The 17,720-nt window shown below is 45.0% G+C and overlaps 2 long non-coding RNA genes across 2 annotated transcripts in view; one reads left to right on the plus strand and one right to left on the minus strand.

Annotated features, from left to right (window-relative positions):
• LOC310668896 overlaps positions 1-17,720 on the minus strand; it is a 55,148-nt gene that overhangs the window by 23,805 nt on the left and 13,623 nt on the right. The window lies entirely within an intron of this gene.
• The window catches only part of LOC310668881, a 361,082-nt gene that overhangs the window by 1,275 nt on the left and 342,087 nt on the right, over positions 1-17,720 (plus strand). The gene's annotated exons all lie outside the window — the stretch shown is intronic.

Raw genomic sequence — 17,720 nt, forward strand, 5'->3', positions numbered from 1 at the left:
AACCATCCAGAAATTGATACAGGAATCTACTTTGATACGGCAAACTGCGGAGGAAGCTAGGGAGAAAGCCGTTGCTGCTGAATATAAAGTAATACAACTGGGGAGGAGAGTCCCAGCCCTACAGAGGCAATTTGATGAACATAAGTTGACGCTTGCCATGATTGAACTTAAAGAAAAACAGAAGAATTCGAGGATTAGAGCCCTACCTGAATTGGAGAAGGAAAGTTTGATAGACTTTCCTACACAGGATTTTGCTGACTTATGGGACTTGGACTTGGGTCAAGAGGAGTTTAGAATTGTGAGGGCCTTCAGATTTGGAAGAGGAGGGGAAAAAGAGAAGAATAGAATAAGAGATTACTTGATCACCCTTCGAACTAAAGAAGAGAGAGAGAGAATCTTGGGTTGGCATTATCAGAAGAACCTAGAAGAGCCAAGAGCACCGGATAGAAGATAATCAGATAGAGGACTAGAGCAAAGAGCATCGGACAGAAGATTTTACCCACCCGGGAAGAATGGCAGATGAAGTTGATGGATTATATGGAACTGGAGGAAATGACTGGCAGAATCCGAGACCAGGGAGAAGAGTTGGTGGAAGAAAACTGGAAAAAGTTTAAAGATTATTTATAGAAATACTGTAAAATTAATGAATGTTAGAAAAATGTTGGAATGAAGTTATATAGCTTTAGTAGAAATGTTATAAGGAATTAAGTATAAATAGATTAATAGAACATTAAAGGAAAAAATAAGGTTAGAATGTGTTAAGATAATTATAGGATAGAAAACAGAGGAAGATGGAAAGGAATTGCTGAAACAATTAACAGAAGTTTAATACAAAAAGGGTGGTGCAAGGAGGTCGTTGAAATAAGTGAATGAAAGATAAGATGTTGAAAATGTTTGAGGTGTTTTAAATTGTCTTTGTTTGGTTTTGTTAGTTTAATGTGTTAGTGTTACGTAGTGTCTTTGTATTGTATTGCATTCTTTTTTATTTTTTGCTTTTTGTATTGTTTCTTTTTTCTTTTTTGTGTAGTGTTTAACTTGTTGGGAAAGTAATAAATATTATTTAAAAAATAAAATAAAATATTTATATTTCATTTGGGGTTACTTTCAGGAATTGGGCTAAGAGGTTGGAATAATTCATAGGCTTGATTAGTTCATTGGAAGCTCTTGGTGTATCCCGGATAGTGCGGAATTTATTGCTGGGTTGCACAGGCCTCTTATTGTATACATACCTAACTGGAACAATTGTATAATAATAATTACAATACTAATAACAATAAGTAAGCGATAACAATTCATTTTATTAAATAAATAAATAAATAATAATCTCTGAAATAAGTAAATAAACAAATAAGTAAATAAATAATAATAATAATAATAAAATAATAAAATAATTAAAAATAAATAAATATATTTAATTTAAAAAATAATACTTTAAATACAGACTCACATACATACATATAACTGTGCTGAACATGGCAAACAGGGGCAATCCTCAGGCATCCCAAGGGGCTGCAAGCGGGGCACTAGTGCCGGTCATGCCATGTAACCCTCAAGCTTTAGCTCAATTCTTCTCTGCTATTCAAATTTTTTACGTGCAATGCAGGCCTCTGGCCGCAGTGAGCTCCGCAATGGTGGAGGCGTCTCAGGACTACATCCCAGACACCCCCCTTGATGTTCAGGTCCGTGCGGGTACCTCGGCGGCTTCTACTAGCACATCACAGCAGGGCAGTGGGTAGCCCAAACGGCCCCAGACACGTTCACAATCCGCATGTGCGCAGAAGGCCAAGTCCGGTGCGCAGAAGTCCAAGTCTAAGCCTGCACAGCCCTCCCGCTCTAATTCAAACCAGCAAGTAACCGATATCCCTACTGTTCTTTCAGGATCCTCCTGCTCAGCACAGTCCGTCTGAGGGTGCGTCGGGGTCTTCCTCTGATGAGGAGATACCTCCCCGGCAGACAACTTCAACTTCCAATAACCCAGCCCCTCAGGACAGCAGCACCCGTGGAGGGAAGAGGAAAGTGAAGAGGAAGCATGTTTCCAAGAAGAGCAGGAGAAGTGACCCATCTGACTCCGAGGATGAGACAGGTACCTCTTCTTCAGAGGGTGATAGTGATGCTCCCATGGAAAATTACTGGGGACAGGGCAAGGAGACTGGGGCCTCCTTGTGGATGCATGAGAGAAGGGCCAATTCACACCGGAAAACTTTTAACAGTACTCTCGAATGGAAAGATGGTGCGTTAGTGGAAGATGTTAAAATTTCTACTAACTTGTCTACTGACTTTATATTGGGTAATCATCTTTCAAAGAGAAAAAGGGATAAGATACTGAATGGGGATTTCATAGATATGTTCACATTGCTACCACCAGCCCAAATGAAAGGAAAAGGGGAGAAGAAGAGGTATTATGGGAAGAAAAGATATAGGTCACCTTGGGCGGAGCATACCTTTGAGAACTGGCTTAATGGCTACCAGGTATTCATGGGGGTAATTTTAGGTTGTTATCCTAAACGCGGGTTGCACCTTGCATCTTATTTGGCACATGTTAGAAGGGCCCGCGAATTAGCGGGGGAGGAGGCTGCCCTACTGTGCGACGAGGACTTTCGTAGAAATGCCTCGCTGTTGCCGTCCACTCGCTGGGATCTGAGGGACAATAACTACTGGATGGAGCATGTGGGTCCCTACATCGAAAAGGAAACGCACGACCAGGCAAAATCTGGTAAGGCGGACACAAAACGTCGCAAGCTATGCTGGGATTTCAATAAGGGGGCCTGCCAGTGCGCTTCTTGTAAGTACCTACACGAATGCGAAAAGTGTCTAGGCAGCCATTCAGCGACGGCCTGCTACAAGAACAAACAGCAGCCCTTTCGGGGCGGCAGGGGTCACCTCCATCAGGGAAATAGGGGTGCCCCCTCAGGTGCGTCCGGACCCACCCATGGTGCAGCAGGAAATCACTACTAATTTGTCTCTCGCCCTAGCCCACTCTCCTATTAAGCTCCAACCTTTAAGAACCCTGTTAAATCTATATCCTAATAGGCAAGCTGCCCTTCTCCCGTGGAAGGGGTTTTCCCAAGAGTTCAGAATTCCAGTTGCTTTCACCCCCAATTCCGGTAGCCCCCCCCCCAATCAAAAGTCGGTTTTGGAGAGACCGGACATTGCCATGAAAAAGATACAGAAAGAAATCTTGGCCGGTAGGGTAGTGGGCCCATTTGCGGAACCTCCCATTGATCAGCTGCATATTTCATCGCTGGGCATTGTGCCCAAGAAGGCCCCGGGGGAATTCCAGATGATACATAACCTTTCTTACCCCAAGGGAGCTTCTGTTAATGATGCTATCCCCCAGGAGCTGTGCACGGTGAAATATGCATCTTTTGATTAAGCAGTAAAGCTGGTCCGAGGTTTTGGCAGGGGCGCTTTCCTGGCCAAATGCGACATCGAATCCGCATTTCGCCTTCTCCCAGTTCACCCTGAGGACTATCGTTGCTTAGGCTTTAAATTCCAGGGTGCTTATTTCATTGATAAAGCAATGCCCATGGGATGTTCAATTGCCTGCACGGCCTTCGAGACTTTCAGCACCTTCCTTGACTGGGCTCTGAAATTTAAAACTGGTTCTGAAGGGGTGAGGCATTACTTGGATGACTTTATCCTGGTCGCAAGTAATGCAAATGACTGTATGGCCTTGCTGCAGGCCTTCAAGTCTATGGCTGAGGAGCTGGGTGTCCCTTTAGCAAATGAAAAGACTGAGGGCCCAGTCACTACGATGACTTACCTGGGCATTGAGCTCGACACAATTGCCCAAACATCTCGCCTTCCTGACGAGAAGTTGGTTGCCCTGAAGGAACTTATTTCACAGCTATTGCCCTTAAGGAAGGTTACCCTGAGGCAAATTCAATCACTCTTGGGTCACCTTAACTTCGCGTGCCGAGTGGTTTCCCCCAGTCGTCCTTTTTGTGGACAGCTGGCAAAATTGTCAGCAGGTTTACGGTCACCACATCATAGGGTGCGTCTCTCAAAGGCAGTAAAATCGGATCTTGGGGTGTGACTGCAATTCTTAGATGAATATAACGGCATTTCACTTTGGCAAGATAGCATGGCCTTGCAAGCCGATTTCCAGGTGCATTCAGACGCAGCAGGTTCTCTGGGATTTGGCGTCTACTTCAGAGGTCAGTGGTGCGCAAAGCGGTGGCCTTCTTCATGGCAGGGTAAACCCATACTACGCGATTTAACATTCTTAGAATTTTTCCCTACTGTAGTCACAATTCATCTTTGGGCCAAGCAATTTAAGGACCACAGGGTCTGCTTTTGGACAGACAACCAAGCAGTGGTGTCAGTTTTAAATAAGCAATATTCTCATTCGCCTAGAGTAGCGGCGCTTTTACGGTATTTTGTCCTTTCCTGCCTACAGCTAAACTTATATGCCTCAGCCAGATTTGTTCCGGGTATTGATAACAACATTGCGGATGCTCTGTCTCGTTTCCAGATGGATCGCTTTCGCTCATTGGTGCCGGATGCGCAGCAGCTGCCTCAGCCATTTCCGGAGCACCTCTGGAGTATTGGGAACGAGAAGTGCTAAAGGGAGTATTGTCAGCAGTTGCTCCCTCAACCCTAAGATCCTATAATAAGGTGTGGTCAGATTTCACATCATTTCGCCAGAAAAAAGGGCTATTTAAGCTGGGCAGGCCCCCGGCCAAGTTGGAGGTTTTTAAATACCTAGTGCACCTCCGCGACTTAGGCTGGGCTCCCAAAACCCTCAATATTCATTCCGCAGCAATATCGTTCTTCTGCAAAGCTATGTTCTCAGTTGACCCCTGCACACACTTCGTGGTGCGGAAGCTTTTGGAGGGTTGGCGTAGATCACAACCCCGTAGCTCCGATAGCAGAAGACCTATAACTTATGACATACTTGTTCAAATATGTAAGAAGCTCAGGGTCATCTGCTGGTCTAGGTATGAGGCCAGGTTATTTTCCACAGCTTTTTCATTCGCTTTCTTTGGCGCCTTACGCATAGGCGAAGTGGTCTGTGAGGACCAGAATGCCGGCCCTTGCCCAGTAAAGGACGCAAGAAAGTTCCTGTGCTTAAGACCAAAAGCCAGTGGCCCTTTTTTCATACACGCGGATGGCTCTCGCCTGTCAAAGCACCAGTTCACGAGGGTTATGCGGAAGGCAATCGCTGCCAATGGGCTCCCATCTGAGGAGTACGTCGCACATTCTTTCCGCATCGGGGCTGCGACCACCGCTGTGCACAAGGGTTTACCGGCGGAGAGGATAATGGATATGGGACGGTGGAAGTCTAACGCTTATAGGGGATACATCCGGTAGCCATGCTAATGTTCCCCTCCCCATCAGCCCCCTGACCCAGCTCTCTTACTCTTTTATTTTCAGGTGTCGGGGCGGTGCGTCTGTGGATCACCGGCCACAGCATTGTCCACTGGGCAAGATTGCGTGCGGTCACCAGGGGCTGGGGCGGTGATCTGCAGCTCCCAAACACTGTTGAAGTTTCCTGGATCGCACGTCGTGGAATGCGTTGGGAGGAATTCTTCCCAGCAGTAACAAAAAGAATTGCCCTTGAAGGCCCACCGGAGGTGGTGGTTATCCAACTGGGCGAGAACGATCTAGCTTACAGAAAAGGGGTGGACTTAATGTGGCATATTTTCAATGACCTGGGGGAGTTGCGGGCCTCCTATCCGAATCTAACGATTATCTGGTCATCTTTGAGAGGCGCTTTTGGAGGGATTCCAAAAATCCTGTGGCTGTGAATAGAGCCAGGAGGATCCTGGAATGCTTGGTGGCACGTAGAGTGGCTGCGCTGGGTGGGCGGGTGATCAAGCACCCAGGCATCCAGTTTAGCAAGGAAGCCCTCTACCGCGGGGATGGCGTGCATCTCTCTGATGCTGGTAACGATATATGGCTTGCTGACATTTTCCAGGGGATCAGGGATTGGTTACAGGTCTGAGGGTATTGGCGGCGAGCCTGGCTCGAGTGGCGGTTAGGCATTGGCAGGGGTATTATTATGCAAATGAGTTGGGGGGAACGCCATCACCTCCCCCAAAAGATGAAGGGTAGTTCGTTAAAAGACTCCGGGGGGCGTCGCCGTGTCCGAAACCTATGGAGGCTAGGGCCTAAAGCGCGCTCCCGAGCGGTAACCCCTCGGGGAGCGCCTAGGGATGTGCATCTCGGGGGCTCCCCCTGTTGGTGCTTAACCCATCCCGGTTCTATGCCAGTTAGACTGATAGGGCCAATGCCTAAAGCCAATACCGCTCTTACCTGTAATCAATAAAGTTCTGGCCATTTTTCGCACATTAACCTAAATTCTGGTGTCCATGTGTCTTTATTCCATTTGCGGGAGGGGGCGGGAATCACCACGCAACAGCATCTTAGACTAATCACTGCCATAAAGGCATTGAACAGAGCTCCTTCTGAGGTGGCATTTACCACTGGTTGTAGCCCAATAACAAAAGCTTTCTTATTATAGTCAGCTTTTTATGACTTCAGAACAAATCTACTCCTCCAAAATATGCTAATAAAACCCATAGAAGCAAGGAACTTGAAAGAGGTATCCCAGCAATAAATGAGTATGAGAGGGAAATCGTACAGCTTTCAGCACCGTTATTGCTTTCCATTTATTAACATCTAACCATTTTTTAAAAAAATATGGAGCTATTGCAGAGCTTTAATTTAAAATCCCCAATAGCAGGCCCAGGTCAACACCAGCCACCAGCAGCAGCAATGGTTAAGCCGTACTGCATAGGGGGAGGCGGGGCACATTGATGCAAGGGGCACATTGATACACCAACAATATTTCAATATTGAGAAACGTTATTTGTGTTGCAACATCGCTACAATGTGTCTATACATGTGTGAGTACAAAAGTTGCGGCCGTGCTGCCCACCAGTTAGCCGTTGGCGTTTGACAAGAGTTCCAACGCTGTTCTATGTCATTTAGTTAAGATTTTAAAATACCAAAGGTAAGGTATTCCACTCAGAATTCAGGATTACATGTGATTTTTAAGTAAGCACAGTGTTTTTATTAATAATTGTTAGTTTTTTGAAAATGTCCGTTGGAGTACTTTGATACACTAAGACATGGCGCACAAAGTGCCCCGCTAGTGTACAATAGTGCCCCAATATACAAGTTTTATTGGGTTTAAGGGAAACTAAAAAAAACTAAGAAAAGATGTCATTCACAATCTGACTCCAATACCAGTCAGAATGAATATGTGGAATTGAGTGATGATGACGACAAAGATTTTAAAGTTGCATCTGATCCAGAAGATGAAGATATAAATTTTTATGTTCCCAATTCTGAAAATATAAATGTTGGAGATTTCCTACTCATTAAATTTGAAAAGAAAAAAACTGTTGTTTACTACGTGGCCAAAGTCATTTTTAAATATAATATGTCCGATTACCAAGTCTGAGGAAAAAAACAGGATCTTGTATGTTTGTCTTCCCTACTGTAGAAGATAAGGCAAGCGTTGATTTCAAGGATGTTGTTTTGCAGTTGCCCAAACCAAATTTCATAGAATCCTAGAGTTGGAAGAGACCACAAGGGCCATCGAGTCCAACCCCCTGCCAAGCAGGAAACACCATCAGAGCACTCCTGACATATGGTTGTCAAGCCTCTGCTTAAAGACCTCCAAAGAAGGAGACTCCACCACACTCCTTGGCAGCAAATTCCACTGTTGAACAGCTCTTACTGTCAGGAAGTTCTTCCTAATGTTTAGGTGGAATCTTCTTTCTTGTAGTTTGGATCCATTGCTCCGTGTCCGCTTCTCTGGAGCAGCAGAAAACAACCTTTCTCCCTCTATGTGACATCCTTTTATATATTTGAACATGGCTATCATATCACCCCTTAACCTCCTCTTCTCCAAGCTAAACATGCCCAGCTCCCTTAGCCGTTCCTCATAAGGCATCGTTTCCAGGCCTTTGACCATTTTGGTTGCAGAATACAGTGGCACTATTACTTCCCTTGATCTAGATGCTATACTCCTATTGATGCAGCCCAGAATTGCATTGGCTTTTTTAGCTGCCGCGTCACACTGTTGGCTCATGTCAAGTTTGTGGTCAACCAAGACTCCTAGATCCTTTTCACATGTACTGCTCTCAAGCCAGGTGTCACCCATCTTGTATTTATGCCTCTCATTTTTTTTGCCCAAGTGCAATACCAAAGGTGGACAAACTGCCCCAGAAGGAGTATGACATATCCCACACCACAGGTACTATCCATCCCCCAACACCCCATAGGTGTAGCTAACCCATGACCTTCCGAATGTTTAGTTCCCATTGCCCCAGCCAGCACCGCGAAGGATTTGGGATGGCTGGAGTTTCTACTTCTAGTCTGAATTCCAATTCAGATTCAGACCATAAGGACTGGAATCTTACTTTATTCAGAACCATGCAGAGTGGAATCTTAATTTAGGTTTAGATAACTTGCTTTCATTAATATTAAGTAATTGTTTAGTTTTAGGTAACTCAGCAGTAGAGTACATGATTTGTATGTAAAAGGCCCCAGGTTCAACCACCAGCATCTCCAAGGAGGGCTGCTACAGAGCTAGATGGACCAATGGCCTGATACAGATGCAGTGCAGATATCTCAACTAAAGCATCCCTGACAGATGGCCATCCAACCTCTGCTTCAAAACCTCCAAGGAAGGAGAGCTCACCACCTCTTGTGGGAGTCTGTTCCACTGCCGAACAGCTCTTACTGTCAGAAAGTTTTTCCTGATGTTTAGTCGGCACCTCCTTTCTTGTAACTTGAAACCATTGCCTTGAGCAGGAGAAAACTGTTGGGATACTGCCAGGGAGAGAAAGTCCATCATGACTCCACGTCGTCTCCGGACGTCCATCGATCTCCCGTAGACACGCAGTATCAGCAATTAGCGACACGAGCTCCAGAAATAGCTTGTGACATTACAGAGCCGATGCATGCTCTATCAGCAGATAATGCACAGCGAAAGATGCACTCAGGAGAGCATTATTTACAAGTTTATTTCTGCGTTGATCAGAACAAAGAAAAACATGACTGCCTGCTTCAGTGTTCCGGCATAGAGAGAGAGAAACGGAAACAAAGACACAACAGAAACATCCTGTGAAACAGGAAATGCGCAGGCTGTGACACAAACATCCTGCTCCCTTTTAAGGTGGAACGGAAATATCCTAACAAAAAGAAGCCTGCTCCATCCTCTGTGTGACATCCCTTTGAAGATGGCTACCATATCTCCTTTCATTCTCCACTTTTGCAGGCTACAAATACCCAGTTCCCTCAAGTTTTCCTCACAAGAAGAAGAGGAGTTTGGATTTGATATCCCGCTTCATCACTACCCTAAGGAGTCTCAAAGCACCTAACATTCTCCTTTCCCTTCCTCCCCCACAAGAAACACTCTGTGAGGTGAGTGAGGCTGAGAGACTTCAAAGAAGTGTGACTAGCCCAAGGTCACCCAGCAGCTGCATATGGAGGAGCAGAGACGTGTACCCAGTTCACCAGATTACAAGACTACCGCTCTTCGCCCCCCCCCCCAATAATTTATTGATTTTCACAAAATTATAAACACACTAACAACTAAACAAACAAAAATCAAACCTTATTAAAACTAATCTTATTATCATTGTTAAGCGACTTCCTTGTATCCCCCGGTTGAATTTCAATGCATATCAGTTTAACGGTTTTCCAAATCAAACTTCTTATAAACTTAACTTAATCACTTAACATCATTCTTTCTTCCCAATTCAGCATTAAACATGTTAATTCATCAAATTACTTATTTAAATCCTAAGCCTAACTGGTAATTGCAAGCTTTTTCCGATTAACTTAACGTATTTAACTAAATAATCATTGAATTTCGTCCATTCTTCCTGGAACTCCTCCTCATTCTGGTCACGGATTCTTCCGGTCAGGTCCGAAAAGTCCATCATCTTCATCTGCCATTCTTCCACAGTTGGTAATTCTTGCATTTTCCACTTCTTAGCTAGTAGAATTTGAGCAGCAGTAGTGGCATACAAAAATAATGTAACATCTTTCTTGGGCAATTCCAAACCTGTTATTCCAAGAAGGCAGGCCTCTGGTTTCTTTATAAATGTATATTTCAACATTTTTTTCAATTCATTATAGATCTTTTCTAGTCTTTCACCTTGGGGCAGGTCCACCACATGTGATAAAAGGTTCCTTCTTTTTCTTTACATTTCCAACATAGATTATCACAGTTATGATAAATCTTTGCTAGTTTTACTGGGGTTAAGTACCATCTATACATCATTTTCATTATATTTTCCTTTAACATTGTACATGCAGTGAACTTGACCCCTTTCTTCCACAATCTTTCCCAATCCTCAAACATTATGTTGTGTCCTACATCTCTTGCCCAATCTATCATCACTGATTTAACTTGTTCATCCTTTGTATGCCACTCCAACAGTAACTTATACATTTTAGACAGATTTTTAACTTTAGTATCTAGCAACTCCGTCTCCAACTTAGATTTTTCGGAAGCAAAACCATTTTTCTTATCTAGTTTATACAATTCATTAATCTGGTGGTAATGTAACCAATTTAACTTATCTTTAAGTTGATCAAATGGTTTTAGCTTGTATCCTTCTTTATCCTCCAATAATATATCTGAATATCTCAACCATTTGGTATCCATATTTAACTTTTTCTGGGCCTTCGCCTCCATTGGTGAAAGCCATCTGGGCATCTTCCTTTCTAAAATATCTTTATATTTTATCCAAACATTGTACAACGATTTCCTAATTACATGATTTTTAAATGCCTGATGGGCCATAAATATGCATGCCATCCAAACACATTGTCAAATCCCTCTAGATCTAATACATCGGTATCTTCTAGTTGTATCCACTCTTTAATCCAGCAAAGTGCTGCTGCTTCAAAAGAAATTTTCAAATCTGGCAGGGAAAACCCCCATCTTTCTTTAGAATCCGTAAGTAATTTATATTTAATTCTGGGGTTTTTTCCCTGCCAGATAAATCTAGATAAAGCTTTCTGCCATTCTTTAAAACATTTCACATTGTCTATAATTGGGAGGGCTTGAAACAGAAATAACATCTTTGGCAACACATTCATCTTAACCACTGAAATCCGGCCCATTAATGACAATTTTAAATTTGACCATATCTCCAAATCTCTCTTAATTTCATTCCATAATTTCTCATAATTATCTTTGTACAAGTTCAGATTTTTCCCAGGCAGATTCACCCCCAAATATTTAACTTTTTTCACAAAATCTAGGCCTGTCTTTTCTTGTAATAGTTTTCTTTCATTATTGTTCAGCTTTTTCTCTAATACTTTGGTTTTGCTCTCATTTAGTCTAAATCCCACTACCTGTCCAAATTCCTGTCTCAGCTCTGGAGTTTGGGTCTTGTAATGTCAATACTAAATCATCAGCAAAGGCTTTTAATTTATATTGTTTGGATCCTACTGTAATACCTATAATTTGTTCATCTTTTCTAATCCTACTTAGCAAGACCTCTAGGATTAAAATAAACAGCAGAGGGGAAAGTGGGCACCCTTGCCTGGGTCCCTTCTCAATTCTAATTTCCTCCGACACCACATTATTTACAATGATTTTAGCTTTTTGTTCTTGATAGATCACTTTAATACCACTTAAGAAGTCTTGACCAACCCCCATACTCTCAAAGTTATGTAACATGAAGCTCCAAGAAATATTGTCAAAGGCCTTCTCTGTGTCAATATACATTAACATTGCTTTACAGCCCTTTCTTGCTTCCAACTTTTCCAAAATATCCACAACATTTATAATATTATCTTTCGTATGTCTCCCAGGCAGAAATCCTGCCTGGTCCTTGTGGATATGCTTAGATAATACTTTCTTAAGCCTGCTAGCCAGTATATTTGCAAAAATTTTGTAATCCACATTGGGTAGGGAGAGTGGTCTGTAGTTCTTAACATTGGATCTATCTTGACCCTGTTTGGGAATCAGAGTAATATAAGCTTCCTTCCAGGTTTCAGGTGCCTTGCCCTGTCAGGGAACTGGGGGCTGAGAAGGGGGAAACGCTGGGGAAATATAGAGAGCAGCCTCTGATAATGAGCAGCTGCACCTCATCAGAGAGGGAGGATGACGGGGGGCTGTCAGGAAGCAATGAATCAGGGAGGGAGGAGCAACTTCCAGGGCTTCGCTCTTTACGTAAAGGAGGAAGGAAAAGGGGAGGCTTCAGCAAGTTGTTGTGCTGGAGAGGATGAAAGGAGGGGCCAGTCTCAGCAACTGACACCGATTAAGATGGACATGCTTTTAAGAGCTCCGGATTGTAAATAGTATAATGGACTTAATAAATCTTGTAAAGCTGGCTGGAGTCCCGGGCTGTTATCTCTTCTAGCACCCACCAATCATCCTGACATGCCTCCTCGTAAAATCAAATTGCATACTTCTACCAGAGGTTGAATAAGCCAGTCTTTCAATATCTTATAATATTTCACTGATGGACCATCTGGTCCCGATGCCTTGCCAAGTTGCATTAAATTTATTGCATGTTCCACTTACTGTCTTGTGATTAGTCCCTTTAGTAGGATCTTTTTATCTTCTGGAATCTTCTGCAAACCATTAATCTTGATGAATTGCTCAATTTTTATCAAGTCCTCTTTATCCTTTTTGTACATTTGTTTGTAATATTTGTAAAAACATTTTCTTATGTCCGCAGGGTTCTCTACAGATTTTCCTTCTGTTACAATATTTGTGATAGTATTTTGCTTTTGCCTCTTCTTTAATTGCCAGGCTAACAGTTTCCCACATTTATTTGCAGATTCAAAGTTTCTTTGTCTCATCCTTCTTAACTTCTATTCTATTTCTTGGTTTACTAACTGTGAATATTGGAACTGTAGGGCCTTAATTTCTTTTTGTATCTGCAGATTCTTTGGGTTTCCTCTAAGCTTCTTCTCTTTGTCTTTTAATTGTTCCATAATTTTATCTTTTCTCTCATTCTGTGACTTTTTCCTAATTGAATTTTGTTGAATAAGAAAACCTCTCATTACTGCTTTACTGGCATCCCAAATAACCCTTGTTTCCATTCCTTGGTTCATGTTAAGTTCAAAATAATCCTTTAGCGTTTTTTGGGCTTTATTTACAATTGAAGTACTTCTCAACAAATCATCATTCATTCTCCATCTGAAGGAACCCTGTACGAACATTTTTAAGTCCATAAAAACTGCATTGTGATCAGAGCAAGTTTTAGGGGAAATTTCCGTTTTTAATACTTTAGGAACCAAGTCTCTGGATATCCATAAATAGTCGATTCTCGAAAATGATTGGTTTGTCTCTGAAAAAAAGTGGTCTTTTTCAGTTGGATTTCTAACTCTCCATATGTCTGACAGATCACATTTGTCCGTTATATCAAAGAAAGTCTTAGGTAGTCTGCCAGAATTCAGAATCTTTGGTCTCTGAGTCCTATCCATCAAAGTAGATGCAATTCCATTCAAGTCGCCCATCAAAATTAATTTGTAATCCAAATATTCCAGAGGACGTGTTTCCAAGTTCTTAAAGAATTCCGCTTTGCCATTGTTAGGTGCATAGATTCCCAATAACAAATATTTGTGGTTCGAGGACCCGACCACTGCGATGTTGAAAGAACACACAAGGAGACGTGATATAAGGTTTATGGGCAAGAAAAGGCCACAACTTTATTGATTACAGCAGTGAAAATGTATTGGCTTAGGCATTGGATGTTCACACAATGGGTGTATTCACCAGTAGGTGGAACCTGTTGATGCCGATCCAACTATAGGCTCACCTCCTGATGTCACCGAGGGTCGTGCCATGGCCTCCCGCCAAGCAGGCATCGGACAGAATACACAACCGCCAGATTCCTTTAACGGAATACCCAAAATTGAAGGCATAGGCGATGGCCACACCTAGCACTTCCACACACCACAACACATTATTCCAATGCCTAACCTACCCACCAATACCACAAAAGTTGTGATGATTGCTACGAGGTAGGCGAAAAAACCAAAAAGCCTAGCGCCAAATGGAAAAACTCCTACCAGGCCCCCCAGACAACCAGGGCGACCAACCTAAGGTCCATAGCAAGGCCAGGTACCCCTAACCCTAAGCTAAAGGGAGTGGAGGGTGGGTGACTCGCGACGGGTCGAAGAAGAGTGAGGGAGAGCGAGGGGCTGGCTCCGAGACATATAGTCTGCAGTCCACACACCCCCCCCAGCGGCACCTGGTTGGGTGGCCGCCGGGGGGGCGTGGGCACCAGCCAGGTGAGAAGGGAGGCGGTGCCCGGATCACCGCCCACAACTACTCCCCTCCCCTATGGGGAGGAGAGTCCTTGTGGTTCGAGGACCCGACCACCGCGATGTTGAAAGAACACACAAGGAGACGTGATATAAGGTTTATGGGCAAGAAAAGGCCACAACTTTATTGATTACAGCAGTGAAAAGGTATTGGCTTAGGCATTGGATGTTCACACAATGGGTGTATTCACCAGTAGGTGGAACCCTTTGATGCCGATCCAACTATAGGCTCACCTCCTGATGTCACCGAGGGTCGTGCCATGGCCTCCCGCCAAGCAGGCATCGGACAGAATACACGACCACCAGATTCCTTTAACGGAATACCCAAAATTGAAGGCATAGGCGATGGCCACACCTAGCACTTCCACACACCACAACACATTATTCCAATGCCTAACCGCCAGCCGAGCCAAAGGGGCTTGCCGCCAATACCCTCACGGCTGCAACCAATCCCTAATACTACTGATGACACTATCCAACCATAAATCATTCCCTTGGTCTGAGAGATGAACCCCATCACTCCGGTAGAGGGCTTTGTTGCCAATCCGGATACGATCATGATAAATGACCCGGCCATTCATAAAGCGCACCCAACGGGCAATTGCTCGGTTCAAGAGTTTCCTGGTTTTCTCAATGGCCATACAACTCTGCTCACCACACCACACAGTTCTCTTCAAGAAGGAGGACCAGAACATCGTTGTTCCGGGGCAAAAGGCCGCAATAGCCTCCAAATCATTTCTTATTGTCCATGACAAGTCCGCACTCCTTCTGTAGGCCAGGTCATTCTCACCAAGTTGAATGACAATGATGTCAGGGGCACCAAGAGTGGCCACTTTCTCCCACAGCAAAGGCACAAGTTCTTCCCATCGCATGCCTCGCCTCGAAAACCAGGAAACGCGAGCTCCAGGTTGCAGACCCAGGTCAGGAGTGAGACCACGGTTGACCGCCCGCGCACGGGCCCAGTGGACTATGCTATGGCCGCAAATCCACACATCACTCCTGGAAAAGGCTGGGAAAGGAAGGAAAGAGAGGCGGGTAAGTAGAGGCAACTTGTGGGACACATTCTACCAAATATAAGTTTTATACGCATCAGATTTCCACCGTCCCATCTCCTTAATCCTATCCGCAGGCAGACCCAATCGTGCAGCTGTAGTGGCAGCGCCGACCCTAAATGAATGAGCCGCATAATCGTGCGAAGGTAGACCACAAGCATCAATAGCCCTGCGGAGAACCCTTGTGAATTGGAGTCTCAATAAAGGTGACCCGTCTTTGTGGACTAAAAGCGCACCCGGGCCGGGTGGCCGGAGGCAGAGGTACCGCCTGGTGTCTTTAACAGGGCATGGGCCAGGCTGCGCTGATGCTGTAAGTTTAACCAGAACACCCCTACCAGCCTGATCCGTTTTGGACTGGCGGATTCGCACCGTCATACCCGCTTCAGACAACTGGACATCCTCCAAGAGGAGTCCGCGCGTTGAGCCATTCGCAGTAGCTTTGGCTACAACTTCGCCCACTCGCAGGGCGCCAAAGAAAGCAATTGCATAAGCCGCGGAAAACAGACGGGCCTCGAACTTGGACCAGCAGATTGATCTAAGCTTTTTGCGTATCTGCGAGAGTAGACCATAAGAGATTGGCTTACGGCCAGCAGCCTTAGGGGGTTGCAACCTACCCCAGCCCTCAATTGCTCTGCGCACCAGGAAGTCACTGCATGGGTCAACTGAAAAGGTGGCTTTTGCGAAGAAGCTGATAGCCGCTACATGTATCTTTAGCGTTTTGGGGGCACGCCCCAAATCGTCGAGATGGGAGAGGTATCTCAAAACGTCATCAGTGGAGGGTGGCACGCTAGGGGAAAGCCCGGATACCCCAGACCTGAAACCCAGGATATCGCACCAGGCCCTTTTGTAGGACCTGAGGGTGGATGGTGCGACAGACGCCAATACTCCCTTAATCACTTTGCGTCTCCAATGTTCCACAGGTGCTCCGGAAAGGGTTCGGGCAACGGTTGCGCTCCAGGTGCCAGCGACCGGAAGCGGGACATCTGAAAGCGAGACAAAGCATCGGCTATATCATTTTTTGTCCCTGGAACGAATTTGGCTGAGAAAATTATATTGTACTCGAGGCACCGGAGGACAAAAGACCGGAGAAGGGCGGAGACCCTCGCAGATCAGGAAGACTGCTTTGCCAGTATTTTCACCACCGCCAGGTTGTCGGTTCTGAAGCACACCCGACGATTCTGAAAATCCTCCGTCCAGATGTGGACGGCAACTACTATTGGGAAAAATTCAAGAAAAGTGAGATCCCGCGTGATGGACCCGCCCTGCCATCCTGCTGGCCAATGCTGCGTGCACCAACGTCCCTTGAAGTACAGACCAAAGCCCAGGGAGCCAGCTGCATCTGATTGGACCTGAAAATCTGAGGACAGGTTCAGGACATCTTGCCATAGGGATACCCCGTTATAGCGGTTCAAAAACGTCAACCATACCTCTAGGTCCGCCTTAACTGATTTGGGCAGTCGGACCCTGTGGTGCGGATGCTTGAGGACTACTGAAAGCCTGGCCAGGCGGGAACAGAAAGGACGCCTGGGGGAAACAACCCTGCAAGCAAAATTAAAATGCCCTAGGAGGGACTGAATCTGTCTAAGAGTGATCTTCTTTAGCGTAAGGGTAGAGCGAATTAATTCGATAAGGGTGACAATTTTTTCCTCTGGCAGGCGGGATGATTGGGCAGTCGTATCTAACTCAATGCCCAGATACGTAAGGCATGTAGCCGGACCCTCCGTTTTCTCTGCTGCGAGGGGAACGCCCAGGTCCTGGGCCAGTGCTGAGAAGGCCCCAAGCAGTGAGGCGCATTCGGCTGTGCCTGACCTACCCACGAAAAGAAAATCGTCCAAATAGTGTGTAACCCCGGTGGAATTGGTTCTGAAACGCAAAGCCCAATCCAAAAAGGTGCTAAATGTCTCGAACGCAGAGCACGCTACCGAGCAGCCCATTGGCATGGCCTTATCTACATAAAATTTCCCCTGAAATTTGAAGCCCAGCAACCGAAAGTCATCTGGATGCACAGGCAAGAGGCGGAAGGCCGACTCGATGTCACACTCAGCTAACAGAGCCCCCTGGCCAAAACTCCTAATTAATTTAACCGCCTGATCGAAAGTAGCATATTTTACGGAGCATAGCTCTGGTGGAATGGCATCATTTACCGAACCGCCTCTGGGGTAAGAGAGGTTATGTATGAGCCTGAATTCCCCAGGAGCCTTCTTAGGAACAATGCCTAAAGGTGATATATGCAGATTTGAGAAAGGGGGGCTGTCAAAAGGACCCGCGACCCGACCTGCTCTTACTTCTTTGGCGATCTTTTTCTCAGCAATTTCCGGTCTTTCCCTAACGGACTTCTTTTGCTAATAGAGCACCCGTTACTGGGATGCGGAAACCGTTGGAGAAACCCTCCCGAAGGTATGATGCTGCATT

The sequence above is a fragment of the Podarcis tiliguerta genome (assembly GCF_965153285.1).
Source record: "Podarcis tiliguerta genome assembly, chromosome: W".
Classification (NCBI taxonomy): domain Eukaryota; kingdom Metazoa; phylum Chordata; class Lepidosauria; order Squamata; family Lacertidae; genus Podarcis; species Podarcis tiliguerta.